Source organism: Arachis ipaensis, chromosome B06 (genome assembly GCF_000816755.2).
Source record: "Arachis ipaensis cultivar K30076 chromosome B06, Araip1.1, whole genome shotgun sequence".
Classification (NCBI taxonomy): Eukaryota; Viridiplantae; Streptophyta; class Magnoliopsida; order Fabales; family Fabaceae; genus Arachis; species Arachis ipaensis.
Window position 1 is genome coordinate 101077609 of NC_029790.2, and position 6062 is coordinate 101083670.

The 6062-nt window shown below is 35.6% G+C and overlaps 1 long non-coding RNA gene across 1 annotated transcript in view; it reads left to right on the forward strand.

Annotated features, from left to right (window-relative positions):
• The window catches only part of LOC110263428, a 6308-nt gene extending 4110 nt beyond the window's left edge, over nt 1-2198 (forward strand). The window contains exon 3 of the long non-coding RNA XR_002349076.1: nt 2187-2198. This is a non-coding gene — a long non-coding RNA (uncharacterized LOC110263428). The remainder of the gene's footprint in view (nt 1-2186) is intronic.

Sequence of the window (6062 nt, forward strand, 5' to 3'; positions counted from 1 at the left end):
GAGGATTTTAAACTTATAAATAAGATTAAAATAAAATTTAATTTTATATATTTTATTTTTTTTATTCATGGTCACTCTCTATGAAGCACAGATACTTTGCTGAGTTGCCGTGTCTGCGTGTCGGACACATTTCGGACACGACACTCATCAACACTCGTCCGACACGCGTGTCTGCTGTGTCTAAACCGTGTCTCAATAAAAAATAAAAAATTCTTCTCCGGACACACTTGGACAAACCTAAATACCATCGCGTGTCAGCGTGTCCGGTCTTATTCTTAATATATATTCTTAAAATAAATTTAGATATAGTATATATTATTATTTATTAAAACAAAAAATATTTTAAATACTTGATATAATTAAAATAAGATATTAAAAATAATTTAAAAAATTAATTTATATTTTAATATCAATAAAATATTAAAATATCATTACGGTTTATCTAAAAAATACTTTATATTTAATATATATGCGTGTCTCCGGGTCATGTAAGATTTTAAAATTTGCGTGTCAGCGTGTCCCGTGTCGTGTCGTATCCCGTGTCCGTGTCAGTGTCCGTGTATCATAGGTCACTCTTAAACATGAGAGGTCATATCATTATCACAATTTAATAGCAAATAATAAATTAGCTAGTAATTGACATGTCACGATTGGTCACATCACACCAAAATACAATTAGAAGTTTCCAAAAGAAAATTATTATATTACTTTTACTTCACAAAAAGTTGGGAACACTCAACACTTTATGACACAAAGTCACAAAGGAAGCAGAAGGAAGATTGATGGAGACTTTACGAATTATGACAACAATTTATCTGATTTTGAAGACACGTATTAAATTTAAGAGTGAATAAAATAAAAATATGTAAAAGATTATTAAATCATAAAAATCACAAAAAATAAATTTATTTTAATATCTTTTTACACCAGTATACAAAAAAATACGGAAAAAAAAAATGAAAGAGCATAAGCCATGTCATAAACAAGATATTTACTAAGAAGAAAGGCTGCATGCAGATCTTAAAAATATAGCGAACGTGTGTTGTTACTTTAAAAATCTTAACAGAAACATGTGTGAAGAGATCTTTAATTCATGCTGATTGAACTATATTTTCTCTATAAACACTACAGGACAAGCGGTGAATGGCGGCGGTTTATCTGCCGAATTGCGGCGGTTTTGAACTGCCGCTAAACAGATTGCCAGCGGAGCATCATCCGCAGTGCATAAGGGCGCGGGTGTTACATTTTGCGGCGGTTAGCAGCAACCGCTGGCATAACCGCCGCAAATAAGCGGTTTTGCGTCAAACACCTAAGTAGCGGTTTATAACCGCCGCAGTTTTAATGTTCGTATTTAATGAAATTGATTTGCGGCGGTTTTAGAACCGACGCTATTTGAGGCTTCGTTTTTTTAATATTTTATTCCCGGCGGGTTGAAACCGCCGCAATTCCGACTTTTTTTTTTCGTAATTTTACAAACCTGGCCCTTTTTTTCTAAACTAATTTTAATTTAAAGATTCTTAACGTTACTTAATTTTTGTTATTTTTTATATTTTATATATTTTTTCCCATCTTTCTTAATTAAAGAATATTAAACTTTTTTTTTTATAAAAGTCTGCACTATGAAAAAAAAAACTCTAATTATATTTATCTGCAAAGCAATCTAACATGTCTATTTTAATAATGTCAATAACGTATTTCAATAGTCATCCAAAAAGGTAAAGTACTTGGCTAATACTAAATGCCCCATATTTAACATAATCAAAACATGTATTGAAAATCTAAGTATAACCTAAATCCTAATATCTATGTTCCTCCATATCTGTCCAAAGAATTCATCCGTGCAGCGATGTCTGGAGGCAGCTCCCCACATTGCTGTTGGACCAGATAACTCAGCACACTCTCTATTTCCTGCCTCTTTGTCTTCTCTGCTGCTAATTCATCCTCAATTGCTTTCGTCTTCAATTTTTCGGTCGTCATCTCCGCTTGTAGTTCACACAGCATCCTTTGGGTCTCTTCTACTTGAGCTCTATCCACCGGTGGCTGCGAACTCGGACGGAAGAGTTGACTTGGTGTCGGCCCGTGTCCCATCCCACGCACTCTACCCGGGTGCTCTTTGCCCAGAGCTTGGGCAAGGGAATCATTCTCTGACAATATTCTTGTAGATTCATCCAGTTGCTCAAGCTCAGATATTTTTTCCTGCAGGCATAAACATAATTACACAATCACACCAGGCTAATAGCATACTCAAGACATTTCAATTGCTAAACCCAACATGTTACAACATATATGACTAAGTGTACTTACACCAATCCTCCGAGCTTCTTCATGTATATAGCTGCCATCAGATCTTTTGTGCTTTAGGATCCATAGTTCTCCCCTACCAACAGTCCTTCCTTGTAGTTGTGACTGTGAGAATTAAATTTATCCCATGAATTTCACTTCTATAAATTTTTTCAATACTTCTAACATTGTTTACTGTATGAATAAATCAACACTAAAAGCCACTTATTCTCTATTACAAGTTTATATTACCTCTTCTTCTGTAGCCCTTGCCAAGCTTTTAGATCCGTCAGTGTGCGTGTAAAGTTGCTTCTTTCGATTCAGCGCGTTCTGCTTGCACTTCGCCTATTAAAAATCAACAATATGCTTGAATTCAATGAAGTACTAAAACTTAGTATAGTATACATATATCTTACGTTGCAAGAGACTCAAAATATTGGGGGATTAAGTATACTAGTGTGGAATTTGAGTAAACTGTGCGTATTCTAAATTTAAGTGTTGCTTTAACAAAAAGAATAATTACACGGATGCAGTCCCTATTTACATATAAGAAGTTAACAATATTATTTTATTTCTAATATGCAAATGCCACCCATAACTCATACCACAACTAACGGAAAAAACATTTAGCAGCCCATGTGAGATAGTCCAATTACAATCATATAGTATAAATTATAATAATAGGGGTACTCAAATTAAATTAATTGTCTTATATGGTAACCTACAACAAATAAGGTTCTAATAAGGAAGAATGGTGTTAACCAATCTCAGCATCATGCATGTATATATTAAGATCTTAGTCAAATAGCCTGTGCTGGGAATTGATGTATTAAATTGAATTAATCATGTATACTAATCAACATGGTTCAAATTCAGCTCAATCGGAATAAAATCTATTTATTTATACCAAATCATATCAACAAAACAAACGGATTACATTTTTTGATTTCAAGGAAATTCATTTTTTTAAAAATTATATGTATTAAATGAATGGGGTACCTTTGTTGCAGGATCATTACGATACTCAATGAACCACTTCCAATGCTCTCTAGGAATTCCCTCCGGGCGCTGCTCAAGATTCTGCTCAAGTGTCCTTGTTGGTTTGTAATGCGAGTCAAACAGCCTCCCCCTTGTGTCCTTCCAAGACTTCCCCATTTGTTTCAAAAATGATTTCTTGATTAAACCACCGCTATCCTGGAAGTGGAACATCTCCTGCGACGACAATGTCTAGCTGTAAGTAATTGCAAGTTATTTGTTTGATATGATTAAACAATAAGAAAATGAATTACCTTTATACAATCGTCATAAACCCTGTCTTTGCCCCGCACCTTTGCCCAACTCTTTTCACATATAGGAAATTTACTGTAATCCGAACCCAACGCTCCTAGAATGCCACTCAACAGGCCAACTCCATCTCCCACTGCCTGCAGTTCCTCATTGAACCTCAGGATGATCTTGCTACCATTAAGAGATCGCTCCATAGCCTCTCTCACACTCATTTTAGCTTGCTTGATTATTCCTTCAGAATCTAACAATAAAGAAGAAAAAATGTAATTTATGTGCTCAATGTGCCCCACATGTAAGGAGCATAACAAAATCATAAGCTGATCAATTAAAAAGATTTTAAGTTCAACACTTGTTACCAATGAGATCAACATCCCAAAACTCAGTAGTCTTTCGTCATTTGCGCTTTGTAGCATCAGAAGCAGCAAACATCCTGTCAATGTGTTCCTCAAACGAATCTGCCTCGTTCGCCTCAGGGCCAATGGCTTCATTGCACGGTTCCGTCACTCGTGAATTGTTAGCGGCCTGTGGCTCAGGTCTTGTTTCGCTCCTGGACGGACGAAAGGGTTGCAGAATAGCCGCTGCGGAGACACCACCATTACTGGGGGGCGGAGGGATGAGCCAGTCATCGTCATCGGATGGTGAAGACACAGAAGGTGCAGCTGGAGGCTGCTGATGCGGTGGCTCCACTCTTGTGCCTTTCTTGAAGCGAGCTTTCCTGGGCATCTTACAGTCCTAGTAAAAACACATGTATCATGCAAAAAAAAAAATTAATTCCTCATGAAAGAATAGTATAATTAACCAACAAATATCATTACTCACACTTTAACTATGTAACATCATATCAAAAACCAATCTATATATGTACATATAGTGAGTATATAAATAGAATCTATTTTTTCCAAATGATCCAACTATATGTAAATTAAAAGAATCTAATGAAATTTCGTGGGGAAAGCTGTTAATGGACGAGGACACTAATAAAGCCATAGAATTTTCTGTACAGAAATGACACCTTATATACAGAATTATTAATTAAGGTACTATGATTAAAATTACCATTTTTAATATTCTTATTTATCACAAGTGTATTAAAGTCCAGTTATTTTTAATTAACGTACTATGATTAAAATTAACATCCATCATTAATAATCATTACCAGAATAAATTAAGAAATCATAGTTAAAATTAGCATCCATTATTAATAATCCTAACAGAATTAATTAAGAAAATATGAATAAAGTTAATATTCCCAAATTTGCATGAACAATATCTACTCCATTAGATTCACCATTCCCGTTATCAATGTGCGTATTCATAGCAGTTGTGCCATTCGCAATTTTTTTTAATCAAGAAAATGTTTTTTTACTTAATATAATTAACTTAGAAATTAGAAGGAACTATCAGTGGCCATATTCTTGCACCCTTTTTTACAGTTACATTGAAGAATAGAACATGCAACCCCCCAACGACTTATATTTCATCTGTGAATGTTCATACCCACATAGAATTCAAGTTAAAGTTAAGTTAATGGAAAAAAAACAGATTGATTGCATGCAATTAGAACCGGTCATCATCTCATTTAATTTGTACTTGTGGCCAGTGGATGTCAGGCAATGTGGTTTCTTCCTAATTGCATTGATACATAGTGCACGAACTCAACTAAAAATGCTTAGCTCACAACATAGATAACTGACCCAATATGAGCAACATAACTATGAGCATGACAGAGCTAGAACTTGTTACCTCAATGAGCACGACAACCGGGTGGAAGAAGATGTGACTGATGACCGCGAGAGAGGCAAGGGCGCACCAACGATGACTACGCTTCTCAAAACCAACCACGGGGAGAGTATGGTTATAGAACCCTTGATTGGTCAGCCAGTTTGGATACGTACCGAAATTAGTTCAGTAGGCGCCCTACTAATAGCTGTACCTATGTGCCTGTGTGCGGAGAATGCATCCAACCATGATCTAATAGACGAATTGTTGAACCATAAATCTCGAGCGAATGAAATTGCGTGCTCAAGTGAAGAGAACGGAGATGCCTCTTGCATCGAGCGGACGAAAAAAAAGCTGGTGGCACACATAAAGAGATCATTCTCTTCCAATGTCCCTGCTTAGTCCCAATACATAAAAGGGTGAGCAAGAGAACTCTAAGTATCCAGGTCTTGCATATTAAATCTCAAGATACATACACTTAAAAAAGGAAAGTTTAAATAAGATCAAAGTCGATCCAGACGACTGATTTTTATTATTATCCTATTTGCTTATAAATGAAATTTCAAGAGTATAGTAAGGGGAAAAGTACAAGTGTGCATGTCATATATTGCTATCCAAATATATCTAGGAATCAGCAGCGTCTTCAGCGGTTTCGATTGCGTCAGGATTGGGTTCTTCTAAGTTGCCATCCCTTGTCAACGATATACCTTCAACATCACGCTTAGACAAATCAGTCAGATTTTGTTGGAAGAAAAGTTCGACCTCACAGTGTTCAT